The sequence below is a fragment of the Zophobas morio genome, unplaced genomic scaffold (assembly GCF_036711695.1).
Source record: "Zophobas morio isolate AGI-343-1 ecotype UQ-CSIRO unplaced genomic scaffold, CSIRO_AGI_Zmor_V1 ptg000030l, whole genome shotgun sequence".
NCBI lineage: Eukaryota > Metazoa > Arthropoda > Insecta > Coleoptera > Tenebrionidae > Zophobas > Zophobas morio.
In genome coordinates, this window is record NW_026972135.1 from 1,406,894 (window position 1) to 1,423,868 (window position 16,975).

Sequence of the window (16,975 nt, forward strand, 5' to 3'; positions counted from 1 at the left end):
ACGAAGGACGAAAAGGACGAAGGACGAAAAGGACGAAGGACGAAAAAGACGAAGGACGAAAAGGACGAAGGACGAAAGACGAACAGGACGAAGGACGAAAAGGATGAAGGACGAAAGACGAACAGGACGAAGGACGAAAAGGATGAAGGCGAAAAGAACGAAGGACGAAAAGGACGAAGGACGAAGGATGAAGAGGACGAAGGACGAAGAGGACGAAGGACGAAGAGGACGAAGGACGAAGGATGAAGGACGTAAAGGACGAAGGACGAAAGACGTAAAGGACGAAGGACGAAGGACAAAAAGGACAAAGGACGAAGGACGAAGGACGAAAAGAACGAAGGTCGAAAAGAAGGAACGACGAAAAGGACGAAAATGACGGCGGACGAACGAAGAGGACGAAGGACGCAAAGGACGAAGGACGAAAAGGACGAAGGACAAAGGACGAAGGACGAAGGATGAAAAGGACGAAGAACGAAGGACTTAAAGGGCGAAGGACAAAGGATGAGGGACAAACGATGATGGACGAAGGACGAAAAGGACGAAGGATGAAAAGGACGAAGGATGAAGGACGAAGGACGAAAAGGACGAAGGACGAAAAGAACGAAGGACTAAAAGGACGAAAATGGGGAAGGACGAATAGGACGAAGGACGAAGGACGAAAAGGACGAAGAACGAAGGACTTAAAGGGCGAAGGACAAAGGATGAGGGACAAAGGATGATGGACGAAGGACGAAAAGGACGAAGGATGAAAAGGACGAAGGATGAAGGATGAAGGACGAAGAGGACAAAGGACGAAAAGGACGAAGGACGAAAAGGACGAAGGACGAAAAAGACGAAGGACGAAAAGGACGAAGGACGAAAGACGAACAGGACGAAGGACGAAAAGGATGAAGGCGAAAAGAACGAAGGACGAAAAGGACGAAGGACGAAGGATGAAGAGGACGAAGGACGAAGAGGACGAAGGACGAAGAGGACGAAGGACGAAGAGGACGAAGGACGAAGGATGAAGGACGTAAAGGACGAAGGACGAAAGACGTAAAGGACGAAGGACGAAGGACAAAAAGGACAAAGGACGAAGGACGAAGGACGAAAAGAACAAAGGTCGAAAAGAAGGAACGACGAAAAGGACGAAAATGACGACGGACGAACGAAGAGGACGAAGGACGCAAAGGACGAAGGACGAAAAGGACGAAGGACAAAGGACGAAGGACGAAGGATGAAAAGGACGAAGGATGAAGGATGAAGGACGAAGGACGAAAAGGACGAAGGACGAAAGCAACGAAGGCCGAAGGACGGAAAGGACGAAAAGGACGAAGAACTAACGACGAAAGATGAAGGACGAAGGACGAAAAGGACGAATGACGAAGGACGCAAAGGACGAATGACGAAGGAGGAAGGACGCAAAGGAGGAAGGACCCAAAGGTCGAAGAATGAAAAGTACAAAGAACGAAAAGGACGAAGGACGAATGATGAAGGACGAAAGAACGAAGGACGAAGGACAAAAAGGACAAAGGACGAAGGACGAAAAGGACAAAGGACGAAAAGGACGAAGGACGAAAAGAACGAAGGACGAAAAGAACGAAAATGACGAAGGACGAAGAGGACGAAGGATGAAGGACAAAGGACGATCGACGAAAGAAACGAATGACGAAGGACGAGGGACGCAAAGGAGGAAGGACCAAAGGACGAAGGAAGAAAAGGACGGTGGACGAAAAGAACGAAGGACGAAAAGGACGAAGGATGAATAGGACGAAGGACGAAGGACGAAGAGGACTAAGGACGAAAAGGACGAAGAACCAAAAGAACGAAGGACGAAAAGGACGAAGGACGAAAGATGAAGCACGAAAGACGAAAGGGACGAATGACAAAGGACGAAGGACGCAATGGAGGAAGGACGCAAAGGACGAAGGAGGAAAAGGACGAAGGATGAAAAGAACGAAGGACGAAATATTTCGCTCATTCGCTACCATAAAAAAATTAAAATGATGATAAAAGACGAAGTTTTGCTCAAGTAGTATTACTTTTCAACAAAATTCATCCTGAGCGAGAAAGCATTTCTAAATCGACGTTTTCAAAAACCCTACGAAGATTTAATGAAACTGGAAGTGATAAAGAACGTAGAAAACCTAGCAGGCCAAAAACTCTTATAAATGATAAAAATGCCCTTAATATCCTCTTAGACGCAACAGAAAATTCCAAAACGTCCGTGCAATAATTAGCGGTGAATCACAATGTTAGCAGAAAATCAGTTCAAAGAATAATGAAAAAGGAAAAGTTACACCCATACAAAATCGATTTACCGAAATTGTTATGAACAGAATACATCAAGATGGAAATTTTTATTAAAATCGATTCTCATTGAAGACTTACACTTACGCATACGGAACGAAATTGGTAGCATTCGTCCAGAAATTCTTATCAACTCACTACCTGCGCTTTTTGCACTGCCAGGATGTAAATAGAGAGCATTTTGAGCATCTTTTCTAGAAAAAAGAAGTTTAATTTTGATTTCGATTGTTGTTGGTTAATTTATTTATTGTTCAATATTAATTCAAATAGTAATTTTTCGAAAGCTGGATATGTTTTATTGTATGTCAGGAGCGAAGGAAATTCTGTCGAAATAACTTTCAATTATCTTTTTTTCATAGCACGCGACGCTATGTAACACGGATTATTCATTCCTGTAACCAAGTTTGGTGTTACCCCCTTGTAGGAAAAATACTATGTATCTAAATCTGATTTCGTCATATTCCTTGACATGGAATATTATTTGTTTGTTATGTTACTCAAAACCCCTATCTTGATTCACATGCAACAACACAGGAACAAATACCCGAGAAAATCAGTCACAAAATGAGTTTCCGGTTGATATCATTCCTTTTTAAATTCGGGCACTTTCTGGGAACAACGCCATCCTCCCTCCACGTTCCAAAACTTTCACGACTCAAAAAATTCTACTACCTACTAATTTTCGCAGTTTTAACGTACGGCTTCATCGCTAGGGGAGTCATTCAACTTCGTTCGCACTCCAGAAAACCGATAATATTTCTCTACATCATCACTCACGTTGCCTTCATTGGCAACAACTTGGCATATCTGGTACGAAATTACACGATGAAAGAATCTTGGATTGTCTTTCTCCGAAATTTGGAAACAGCAACAACACTAACACGTGTGCAATCTACAACAACGGAGAAAAACTCCTTCTATGGTGGTTTTTTCTTCGTGAGTACTTTATACCTGCTTGCACTAACGTTACTGCTTTGGGCGTACTCTCAAGTTTTTCCTAACATCTGGAGAAATTTCTACGCGGAATACGTTTGTTCCTTTATCAGTTTCCACAACCAGTTCTTGTCTTGTGTACTCGTCAACATGATCCGCACCAGGTACAAAAATTTGAAAAATATGGTTCTTGTGCACTTCGAACGAAGACGTAAAATCCAGTTGGAAGCCTTGAAGAAGATTCAATACACAGTGCGTTCACTAAAAGTCACCGTGGATGGTTATAACGACCTATTTGGATGGAATAACTTGTTCGTTATCTGTTCCTCCTTGGCGTACTTGCTCCATCTCACACAGGGTGTGTTGTCCCGTTTGAACCAACTAGAGCTACTTGCACTGAACATAATATCGCTTATTGTGATTACATTCGTTTTGGTAAATGTTATTATCTCAAAATATGCAAAACTGCCATTACATGTCTTTTAGATTGCAAACCTCAGTGTGATTTTCATAATGAATTCAGTATTGAGGGAATATGAAACCATGACCAAGTTTTTTCTAAATGAAAAGCTGTTGTTGGAAGGTACAAATTTAGAAGAGTTCAAGCTGACGGAGTGTTCTAGATTTTTTGCACAGAATTCACCAGAATTTACGGCAGCTAACTTTTTTCCTATTAATAGAAATCTTCTTCAGGGCATGGCATTGATTTTTATTGATTTTGAAATTACTATAATTCAGCTTAGAGAAATGTAATGCATTATGTAGGTATAAACGGGTTTTGGAAGATTGTAGTTATATTTTTCTGTCTGTTTGTCTGTGTATGCCCGTCTGTTGCTTTTTAGATATTTTAAATTTTCAATTTTTCAACCTTTTAATTTTTTAATTTATGGTTTTGCAATTTTTTGGTTCATCAATACCGAGATTCTTCAGTTTTGCGAGTTTTCAATTTGAAAGATTTGCAATTTTTCGATTTTTAAGTTTTTAAATCATTCGATATTTCATTTTTTTAATTTTTAAATTTGCGATTCTGCAATTTTTTGATACTTTAAATTTTCGATTTTTCAGTTTCTGGATTTCTCAATTTTTCGTTTCTCGGAATTTTCAAATTTCGAAATTTTCAGTTTGAAGTACCTTTTATTTCACGATTTTGTAAAGTTTATGCTTTTCAAAATGTAATTTTTGAAGTTTTTTAAATTCGGTTTTTCGGTTTCTTGATTTTTAATTTTCTCAATTTTTCAGTTTCAGTTTTATTTAATTTTATTAAAATTTTGTAATTTTTCAACATTTACATTATGCAGGTTTCTATTTTTTAACTTTGCATGATTTAATCTTTCGCTTTTTGAATTTTACGAGTGTTCAATATTTCGTTGCTCTAGTTGTTCCGAGTTTTTAAATTTAAATTTCTCAATTTTTAGGCTTTTCAAGTCTGAAATATTTCTTTTCTATGATTTTCGATTTCACAATTTTTCAAATTTTCAATTTTTATTTTAGATATTTTAATTTTTGGTCTTTAACATTTTAAGATTTTTCAAATATACAATTTTCCTTTCTTCGAATTCAATTTTTCGCTATTTTTATGATTTTTCAATTACTTGAATTTTCAATTTTTAAATTATTCGATTTTTCATTTTCTTTATGATTTTTTTTTTATTTTTCGATTTGCAGTTTTTCAGTTTTTGGACACTAAAAAATTTCTATTTTCAGTTTCTTGATTTCTCAATTTTTCAATTCTTTAAATTTTCCATTCTTGGAATTTTCAACTTTTGGATTTTTCAATTTTGCATTCAACATTGAGATTTTTAAATTTTGCAGCTTTACGGTTTTCTAATTTGACAATTTTTCAATTTTTCATTTCTAGGAATTTTAAACTTTTAAAATTTTAATTTTTTTATTCAGTTTTTCAGTTTCTTGATTAATTGCAAGCTTTCGATTTAGAATTTTGCGGTTTCTCGATTTCTCAGATTTCCGTTTCTTTAAATTTTTCTATTTTTCGATCTTTCAGCTTTTCAGATTTTCAATTTTAAGGTTTTTAATTTTGCTACGATTTTGCAATTTTTCGGTTTTACAACATTGACATTTTTCAATTTCTCAGCTTTACGATTTTTAATTTGACAATTTTCAATGTTTCATTTTGATCAATTTCCAACTTCTAAAATTTTTATTTTTTAATTCGGTTTTTCAGTTTCTTGATTTATTTCGAGTTTTCGACTTAGAATTTTGTGATTTTTGGATATTTAAAATTTTTGATTTTGCGGTTTCTCGATTTCTCGATCTTTCATCTTTTCAAATTTTGGATTTTGAGTTTCTTTATTTTTGCTTCTATTTTGCAATTTTTCTCTTTTTCAAAATTTACGCTTTTCAGTTTGATAATTTTGATCATTCTATTTTTAATCGTATTCTTTTTGACTTTCACGAGTTTTTAATATTTCGTTTCTCCAATTTCTCGACTTTTCAAATTTAAATTTTTCAATTTTTCAACTTTGGATTCCCCAATACAAATTTCATGCTCTTCGACGTTTCAATTTTTCGTTTTTTTTTGCGGTTTTTTGATTTTTCAATTTCTTGACTTTAAATTTTTGTTTTTGTTATTTTTCGATCTGCAATTTTTCAATTTTTGCATAAGTACTTCAAATTACCGATTTTTCAGTTTCTTAATTTCTCAATTTTTCATTTCTTTAAATTTTTAATTCCTAGAATTTTGAACATTCGAAATTTTCGGTTTTAAGAATCTTTAATTGTAGGACTTTGAAATTCTTCTTTTTTTCAATATTTAGACTGTCAGTGTTTTGACTTACCAATTTGACAAATTTGCAGTGGCTCGACTTTTCAATTTTACGATTTTTAAATTTTTCAATTTTTAGATATATTTTTTTAATTTTTCGTTTTTTAACTTTATCAATTATTCAATCTTTTGTATCTTCATTTTTTCGACTTTTTAAATTAAAATTTTTGACTTTTTCAACTTTTCTCTTTCTTCAATACATATTTCGTTTATTTATTTTTAGAAATTTGTATTTTTTAAATTTTTTGGTATTTTAATTTCTCGATTTTTAGATGTTATTTTAATTTTTCGTTATTTCAATTTTTCGATTTTTCATCGTTTGAACTTTTCAATTTTCAGCGTCTTTAATTTTACGAATTTGCATTTTTTAAATTTTTCAACATTGAGATTTTTCTTTTTTTCAGTTTTTAGATATTTCAGTTCTATGAATTTGGAATTTCAGTTGCTCCATTTCTCAATTTTTCATTTCTTTAAATTTTTAATTCTTGCAATTTTCAAATTTCGAATTATTCGGATTTAAGTTTCTTTAATTTTACGATTTCGCAATTTTTCTGTTTTTCAATATTTAGATTTTCAATATTTTGACTTCTCAATTTAACAATATTGCTGTGTTTCAACTTTCAAATTCCATGAGTTTTGAATGTTTCAATTTTTAGATATTTTAAGCTTTCAGTTTTAAATTTGTCAATTTTTCAATTTTTTGTGTGTTTAATTTTTCGACTTTTCAAATTTAAATTTTTCAATTTTTCTACTTTAAGTTCAATTGCAAATTTTTATTATATTTCGATGATTAGGTATTTTAATTTTTCTTTTTTTTTACATTTTACCATTTTCAAATTTAAATTTTTAAATTTTTGAATATTCGACTTTTCAATTTCGACTTTAAATTTTCGATTTTATTAGTTTTCGATTTGCAATTTTTCAATTTTTGGGTACTTCAAATTATGGATTTTTCCGTTTCTCGATTTCTCAATTTTTCGTTTCTTTAAATTTTTAATTCCTGGAAATTTGAAATTTCGAAATTTTCAGTTTTAAAAATCTTCAACTTACGACTTTGAAATTTTTCTTTTCTTCAACATTTAGGCATTCAGTGTTTTGACTTTCCAATTTGGCAAGTTTGGTCTTTGAATTTTTAATTTTTTAGATATTTAAATTTTTCGTTTTTTAAATTTGTCAATTTTTCAATTTTTTGTATCTTTATTTTTTCAACTTCTTAAATTTAAATTTTTGACTTTTTCAACCTTTCAATACATATTTCATTTCTTTATTTTTACAAATTTTTAATTTTTAGACTTTTAAGTATTTTAATTTTTCGATTTTTCAGGTTTTGATTTTTTCAATTTTTCAGTTTTTCGATATTTCATTTCCATGAATTATCAAATTTTTAGATTTTTCATTTTTGTTATTCGGTTTTTCGGTTTCTTGATATAACGCTATATACAGGGTGATTCTTAACATACGTGAAAAACTGAGTATCCTCTTCTTTCAGCAGATTATTTCCTGATGTCAAATTAAAACTCTAGTTTATCCAACAGACACTTGAAGAGAATTATTATAAATTCATTTCATTTTAAATCGATATTTGTTAAACTAGATCTAATTTTCAACCAAATGCTGTTCTTGAATTTTTTCCTACCCAGACGATATGTTGAGATAAGTATCACTCGTTAATACATATAACAAGGTAGAAAAAAAAATTAAAATGTGAAAAGTTGATATCACTCCCAATTCAGTTTCATCTTTTTCCCCGATATAGATTTTCATTTTGTTGTTCTGTTAATCAAAACAACGTATTTTGATTCAGTCGCAAAATGAGTTTCAGACTGTTATCAATCCTTTTCAAAGCTGGTCACGTTTTTGGAATAACGCCATGGTCCCTCCACGTTCCAAAAATTTCACTACTCAAAAAATTCTACTTCTTAGTGATTTTCGTTATTTTAGAGTACGGCTTCATCGCTAGGGAACTCACGCACTTACGAACAAACTCCAGACAACTAATACTTCTCTATATCATCAATAACGTTGCCTTCGTTGGTCAAAACTCAGCCTTTCTTTCACGAAGCTTGATGAAGAGAAAATCTTGGATAAGTTTCCTCCGAAATTTAAAAACAACAGCGAAATTAACATGTGTCCGGACTAGAACAAAGTCAAAAAAATCTTTCTTTTTTGTTTTTATGTTTGTGAGTATTTTACATTTGATTACACCAATTTTGTCGCTTCAAGCTCTCACTCAACTACGTTCTAACGTGTGGAGAGAATTCTACACAGAATTTTTTCACACCATTTTTAATTTCCACAACCATTTTTTGTCTTGTGTACTCGTCAACATGATCCGTACTAGGTACAAAAATTTGAGGAAAATGGTACGTGTACAATTCGAACGACGACGGAAAATCCGGTTGGACGTCCTGAAGAAAATTCAATATACAGTGCGTTCACTTAAAGTCACAGTGGATGACTACAACGACCTGTTTGGATGGACTAACTTGTTTAGTGTTTGTATCACGCTGGCATCAATCCTCAATGTCACAAAATTTGCGTTACCCCATCTGGGTTTGTCTCAACTTCTTAGCATGAACCTGCTCAATCTCATGTGTATTCTTTGGCTTTTGGTGAGTGTTGTTGTCTCAAAGATGTGTTCTATGTAGTGTTTTTTAGGGTGGAAATGTTGTAATAATTTCTATCATGGGTTCGGCGGTCCGGGAATATGAAGAAATGAGCACATTTTGCTTAAATGCCAAGTTCTTGTTGGACGTTACAAATTTAGAGGAGCTCAAGCTGAAAGAATGTTCTAGATTTTTTGAGCAAAACGCGCCAGAATTTACCGCGGCGGATTTTTTCCCGATTAAAAGAGATCTTCTTCTGGGTATGGCATTGATTTTTGTCAACTTTGAAGTGGCTATAATTCAGATGGAAGATCTGTAAGGTGTGGTCAAATGGTGAAACATCTTTCGTTTAAAATAAAATAAGAGCAAATTTTTTTTTTTTTTTTGATAATGGTGTTTGCTATGGTGTCATCTACCGTTTTAGAAAATTCATATGTGTATTTCTATCACTGTCAAGCTTGAATATCTTCCACTCTATGCACAAATTGTAAACCAAGTTGTATTTATATATATTGTTGATAATTCTATGATCATTTTAATTTCTTTCTGTCTACTCCCATCATACGTTTTATTTTTCAATTTTTCGTTACCTCAATTTTTCAAGTTCTTGATTTTTATTTTTATTTATTCAGATTTTTTTACCCTTCACTTACTCGATTTTATACTACAATTTTTCCATTTTTTTTCCTTTATAACGTTTTTTCTTCGATTTTATGACGTTTCGTTTAATTAATAATTGTTCAAATTTTCAGTCTTTGATTTTTTAGTTCCTCGATTTTCCTTTTTGAAAATTATTCCAGTTTGCAATGTTTGGATTTCCCATTATCCGATTTTGCGATTTCTAGGTTTCTCAATTTTTAATAGTTAGACTTTTCAACTTTTCGTCCCTTCAGTTTTTCTGGTTCTTGATTTCTAATTCGTAGATTTTTCAAAATTTTCATTTTATGCGTTTCCGTTTTTCCTTTTGGATTTTTCAATTTTACAGTGTTGCTATTTTTCCATTTTTTTTATTCGAGAAATCGAAAAACCGAAATTTAGAAAATTTGTCGAAAATTATTTCTCTTGCACCTAAAGTACAATGAAACATATCCAGTAATTTCGCTGATTTAATCAATCAAATAAATTAACTCACTTATTATTTTTTTGGGGCCACTTGTATAAGCAGATCTTAAAATATGGATGCAATAATAAATCACAAGTAATAAATAGGTATTTAATAAATAGAGAGCGGATTTATAAGCACAAAAAAATTAAGAATGAGCGCTTAAATAAGCACATTTTCATTAAAAAAGTTTTATTTTAAGCAAAAAAGCATTAAAAACATAATCATATTACAAATCAAAGAACACTTCTTAGAACTTTGGATAAAATATTATTACAATAATCCTAGACTTTATATTTTACACACGTATTTCAGTTTTCTTTAAAACAATTTATGAATGTAATATGTTCCAAGTTGTCCAGTGTAAAATTTTTTCGCCGATCATTTAAAATGTGTTTAAAATTGGAGAATGTGCGTTCAACATCCACACTCGTTGTTGGCGCAAATTTGAATTTTGCAACTAATGTTGAATCTAACTCCAAATTTTCCACCTTCTGGCCTTGTAAAACACGAGCAACGTCGGAAATAAGACCGAAACCTGCATTTTTATTTAACACTTCGTCAAATTTTTGAGATAGTCTAGTACCAATATCACCCCTAACTGCGTTTGCTTGTTGTTTAAATACTTTCACTAAGTTTATGGCATCTACCAAGAACATGTTGGGTTTTTCTAACTTCTCTATTACCTCACATACGAATTGATAATTGCTTCTTAGAAAAGATAGATCTTGTCGCAAATCTTTGTTTTCCAAAATATTTATGCAATCTTTAATCGATTGAGAAGAATCTTCGCTAAACTCCGTAACTACTTCCTCAAATTCTTGATATATTTGTCATAATAAAATGTGGCCTGTAACCATGTTTCCCACCTCGTTATAATCGGCTCTGGGGGCAATGGTATGTTTGGAAATTTTTCCTTAAAACGTTGCACTCTTAGTGGGGCTTTAACAAAAATCTTTTTACCATTTGCCACTAATTTATTAACAGTGGGAAACTGCAAACGTATTCCTTCAGCCACTCTGTTTAAACCGTGGGCAATGCAAGTAGAGTGAATTAAATTGAGGTACAATATTTTTAGATTATTCCCTGCTTTCAACATATAACTAACTGCATCCGAGATCATCAATAAAATTTTATTTGGGAAAAATAGTGACGTAAGACTGTCATTTACAAATCCGGTAATCGTATGGCCATTTGTTTTATCTAACATTTTCAAACTTACTACATACCCTCGACTAGGGAAATTTTCATTTAAGATTCCAACAATTAAACTTGCCACGTATTTTCCACAACTATCGGTTGTTTCATCGACAGCGAACCATAAATAATTATCTCCAATGCGATGTTTAATTTCGTTGTAAACTTGCTGAAACACTGGGCCTACATAATTTTTTCGGAGAGTACTTTCAACCGGAATATGTCGATTGCAGTGTTTTTCAAGGAATTCTTGAAGAGGGCCTTTCTCCAATTTTTTTAAAGGTATATTGGACTGGATCATCATTTTACATAAATCGAAATTAATCTTTTGTGGAAGTAGATGCAACAGATTCATGTATGGTCTGCTGTTTAATTTTAGAAACTTCAAACATTTTCTTCCTTTCTACATGAAGAGTCGTTCTGACATGTTGCGTCACGTTACATTTTTTATCACTTTGAATCTAAAACAACATACATATATATACAGGATTAGCAAAGGAAAATAGATAAAAAAAAATTAGTGGACTTACGGTTTTCACACAAGCTCTGCAGAATATTTTATATATATATATATATATAATCAACTCCCATCTACCTTTCGGTGTAGGGTTACAAACTAAATAAATACATTGTAATTAAATTAATATTATTAGGTATTCCACTCTTCCCCGTGCACAAATTTACCCCACTCTTTCTTATTTCTTGCCATTTCTTTCGCTTCTATCCATGTTTTTCCCTCTCTTGCGTAGACTTTTTTGTATTGTGTTGTTCCATGTCTCTTGGGGTCTTCCTCTGCTTCTTCTTCCTTGAACTTTTGCTTGCCATACTTGTTTAGCGGCTCTATCTGCATTCATTCTCTGTACATGTCCCCACCAACTTAATTGTTTGTTTTCTATTGCGTCCATCAGTTTTTTGCTTTGTAATTGTTCTCTTATTTGGCTACTTCTTATATGATCTCTTAACGTTACTCCTATGACTCGTCTTAGATATTTCATTTCGTTCGCTTCTAGTCTGCTTTTCATTTTTTGTGATAAAACCCACGTCTCGCATCCATACGTTAAAGTAGGTAGGTATATCGTTTTATATACACTCATTTTCGTTTTCTGGCTTATTTCCCTTTTGTTTATGAATGTGTTATTGATTGCGTAGTATAGTTTGTTACATTTATCGATTCTTTCTGTAATATCTGCCTCTTGTCTCCCTGTATCGTCTATTGTTACCCCCAAATAGTTGAAATGTTTTACTTGTTCTAGCTTCCTCCCATTTATACTTATGTTTATTTGTTTTGTTTGCTTACCTATTGCCATTACTTTAGTTTTTTCTACATTTATTTTCATTTTCTTTCTAGTTAGTTCTTCATCCCATATACTTAAATTCCTTTGTAAGTCTCTTTCGCTTCCCGCGAATATTACTATATCGTCTGCAAATGCGCATTCGGATATGTAGACAGGTAGCATTTCCCTGTATCCTACGTGTAATCTCTTGACGTTGTTGCGGCAGTTCCTCATGATTTCATCAATGAATACTGTAAAGAGTGCTGGGCTCATGACGCCTCCTTGTCTCAATCCCTCATATGTCTTGAATTCTTGTGATACATTGTTATTACTTACTACATAATTCCTGGTGTTTTTATATAAGCTTTTTATTACTTTTATCAGCTTTGGGTTAACGTCCCGCTTGTTTAAGGCGTTCCATACTTCTTCTCTCGGGACTTTGTCAAATGCCTTTTCCAAATCTATATACGCTATAAAGGCTTTTTTGTTATATTCCACTGTTTTTGTTATTACTTGTTTGAGTGTAAAGATATGATCTTGTACACTCCTGCCTTTGCGGAATCCGCTTTGTGCCTCTAACAAACTGGGTTCTATCTTTTTCTTTAATTTTTCCTCCAAAATTATTTCGTAGATTTTTAATGGTATACTTAACAAGGTTATGCCTCTATAATTGTTGCATTGTTTATTATCGCCTTTTTTATGAATCGGCACTATTTGTCCTATCTCCCAATCATCAGGAATCTTCTCCTCTTTCCATAATCTATTGTACAGCTCTAACATCATTATTTTCCCCTCGTTTCCCATCTTCTTAACCATGTCTGCCGTAATCTTGTCATGTCCGGGGGACTTTCCCACTTTTATCTTTTTTATCGCCCACTCTAATTCTTCCTTTGTTATTCCATTACTTTCTTCTTCTTGGTCTTCTCTCAGTTCATCTATGCCTCTTTCTTCTACTTGGTCTGTATTTCTCTTGTTTGCTTTAGCCCCTAATAGTTCTTGGAAATACTGCCGCCATCTTTCCATTACTTCCTCTGTTTTCGTTATTATGTTTCCATCTACTCCTTTAATAGTTTCAGCTCTTGCTGTTTTTCCTTTCCTTAGTGTCTTTAGTACTTTGTAGAAAAGTTTCTGGTTGGTTTTGCTGTTAGTTTCAAGTTTTTCTCCAAATTCTTGCCAGGCTTTGTTTTTGGCTTCCTTCACCATGTTCTTTACTATATTTCTTTGCTGCTTGTATTTGTTGTATTTTTCTTCTGTTCTTTTTGTCAGATATTCTTTCCACCTCTTTTTTTTCATTTTTATTTGGTTTTGTATTTCCTCACTCCACCATGCTGTTCTTCTGTTTTTCCTATTCATTTTGCTCACTCCACATACGTCTCTTACTGCTGTTGTCATTATTCTCTTTAATTCTTGCCACATTTGTTCGGTGGACATACTTTTCATGTTGTCTTGTCTTTTTTGTATTTCTTTGTTGATTGCTTCTTCATATTTCTCTGCTACTTCTTGTTCTTGTAATCTGTATGCTTTTAATGTTTCTTGTTGTTCGGTTCTGTGGTCGTGTTTTCCTTCATTCTCATCTTTGTTGTGTTGTTTAATTTTCCCTACTAGTAGAAAATGATCGCTGTCTATCTCTGCTCCTCTCATAACTCTTACATCTTTAATCACCGTTCTATTACTCTTTTCAACCAATATATAGTCAATAATAGATTTTTCGTTCCTGTTTGCTACTACTCGCGTGTATTTATGTATATCTTTGTGCTCGTAGAAGGTATTGGTCATAATTAGATTATTGCTTGTGCAGTATTCTATCATTCTTTTTCCATTGTAATTTCTCGTTATTTCACCATGTATTCCTATAACCTTTTCTGTCTCGTTCTTCCTTATTCCTACTCTTGCATTGAGATCTCCTGCTACCAATATTTCTCCCGTGCTGGCCTCTGTAACAATTGTTAAGTCCTCCCAGAATTTGTCTTTTACTTCTTTTTTCTCGTTTTCGTTCGGTCCGTACGCCGCTATAACAGTGGTTTTTTGTTTCCCGATAGTTAGTTCTAAAGTTAGCAATCTTTCTGTCCATCCTTTCCAGCTTGTGATATTCTTTGCTAATTTTTTGTTTACTATACAACCTACTCCTTCTGTTGCTCTTTTATTATGTTCTACTCCCTGGTATAGTAGTATGTGTCCATCTTCTGTTTTAATTTCTCCGTTTCCTTTCTTCTTCGTTTCTGTCAGTACTAGTATGTCTAGGTTTGTTTTGTTGAATTCATAAATAATCTCATTTTCCTTCCCATTCAGACTTCTTGTATTCCATACTCCCAGTTTCCATATGCCATAATCTCGCCGTGTCGTTGCCCTTATCTTCTCCGTAGCCCTCTCTTTTCTTAGTTTTTTGGAGTGGTTATTATTTTACCTGTATTGTCTTCCAGGCACTTTTTCTCTTTATTTCATATGTATTTCTTTCCCTCCACAAACAGCCTCTGATATCCCATTTTTACATTTGAGTTCTTTTTCTTTTCTTCATCTCTTATTTCTTTTATTACTTTTTGTATCTGTCTTTCTCTTTCAGTAAGGTCGCTGGTGATAAATATCTTCCCACTTTGTATGTTGCTTAATTTCCACTTGTGTTCCATTACTTTCAATTTTTGTTGAAATGTTTCCATTTCAATCACGCACATTGTTCCCTTTATTCTTTTGGCTTTCTTAATTTTTGCTTTTATCTTTAGGTGTTTTATGATTTCCTCCGCTTTTGTTATAATTTCTTCCTCATTGTTGTTGTTAATTTCCATCCCTGTTATTATTACGTTATTCTTTTTGTTCTCTTTTTCCATTCTTTCCATTTTATTCTCTAATATTTCCATTTTCCCCACTTTCGTCTTTAATTCCTGTAGCTCCTCCTTTAATTCTTTATTTTCTTTTCTGATAGATTTTATTTCTTCTTTTGCTTCTTGATTTTCTTTTCTTATTTCTTTTAACTCGTTAAGTATCTCTTTCATAAACCTTTTCATTTCTGTTGGCTCTGTATCTGATGTATCTAGGCTTGTGGTCCCTTTCTTGTCCTTAGGTGGCGTTCTTTGTGTTTTTCTACTTTTCTTAAAGCTTTCTTTATCATTCTCGTGTCCTCTTTTACGTTTACCTTCGTCTGTTGAAAAGTCGCTTTCTTCGGACATTTTGCAATATACTAATTTCAATCTGTTTTAACTTATTACCTACTACCCTTCAGATCTCGCTGTTATTTGGGTTGCCTATTTCGTTTACGCGTAAAGTTTTATCATCCAAGTCAACCTTTCGGAGATGATAATACTTTTAAGGTTAGGGGTATCTTCCTTTAGTTATTGTTAACTTTTGAGCAGTGCCGAAACCAAAGAATATTTAGGTATAGTAATAATAATAATAATAATAATAATAAACTTTATTGCCCAACAGAGGTACTCCAATTACAGGACAACATAAATTATTAGGAATGAACAATAGCGTAATTAAAGCTATTAAACTAAAACTAAAACTAAAAATATATAATATATTATAATACATAGTATTACATACAGAATGAAAAATGAAAAACAGTAGTGAAATGCTCTAGTTAAATACAATTAGCAAGGTGCGACATTCTGCTAACAGGGGAGTTCCTGAGAACGTTATAGGCGAAACTTGCGTTAGGCGCCCCTCCTCTACACATAAAAATGCAATTTTACCGAACAGTTTTATTTATATTTTTTAATAACTACGCAAAACAGATATGATAAAATATAAAAAAGAAAAAAAATCGAGATTATACATATAGGTATATAATATGTATAAATTCTATATAAGTTCAAAATACAATTAACATTAAAAAACCTGTCGCACCGGTTACACGTTTCTGAGTTTCCGTTCAAAATAGAAAAAGAATAATATAACATAACTCTTGGTATAGTTTTGGAAATTTCATTCCACCCTATAAAATTTTATTGACGATAACGAGACGGACAGTAGTACAATGGTAAGGAATATGTATGGCTCACACCAGTTCACTCGAATTTGTCTGAGAACATTTGCCAGGTAGTTGTACTCATAAAATAATGGTCATTTCTGTTCATGAGTAACGAATAACGATGGTCCCTGCCCGGACTTGGATTATTCTGGTTTCTAACATCTGGGGATTATCGGCTCGCGACAACTTAAGTTGTAAATATCTCTTACTATTTATTGTACTACTGTCCATCTCGTTATTTCCAATAAAAGTTTATAGGATACAATGAAATTTTCAAAATTATACAACATAATTTTTGGACGAATTTGGCGCCCCTTGTCGTTGGCGCCCCTAGGCAAGGGCCTACTCGGCCTATAGCTAGTTTCAGCACTGCTTTTGAGTAAACTATTTTGTAACTCACTCTGCTTGATTATGATTATGAAGCTGCGTTTGAATTGTCTCGTAAAGGCCCACTATTTGAGTTTTATTTACGGAGCATCCACACGCGCATGCACTCTTTATCACGTTTTTCTACACACAGAATATTTTGTTGTTTTCTAATTTTAATTCTGGAAAATCCACTCATCCGGCGTCGATTTTACTTTCGGCATTCTTTTAAAACATTAGTGATATTACCAAAAAGAACGCAACATGTAACGAGGGAGAACCACGTATAACACTGTACTACGACAGATGCGATAGACTGATGGTTGTGAAATAAACGGTTCATTTACTTAAAAGTTTCCATTAGAAAAATTTTAAGGTAGGTAGTTGGGTACAATAATCCTTTTTTCTAGAAAATGTTCAACGGTCTTGCCGCAAAATGCCTAAAAAGAACTTCTGGTTAAA

The 16,975-nt window shown here is 33.3% G+C and overlaps 1 protein-coding gene across 1 annotated transcript in view; it reads left to right on the forward strand.

The window, feature by feature from the left end:
* The window catches only part of LOC135137860 (ras-like protein family member 10B), a 292,378-nt gene that overhangs the window by 164,423 nt on the left and 110,980 nt on the right, over positions 1–16,975 (forward strand). The gene's annotated exons all lie outside the window — the stretch shown is intronic.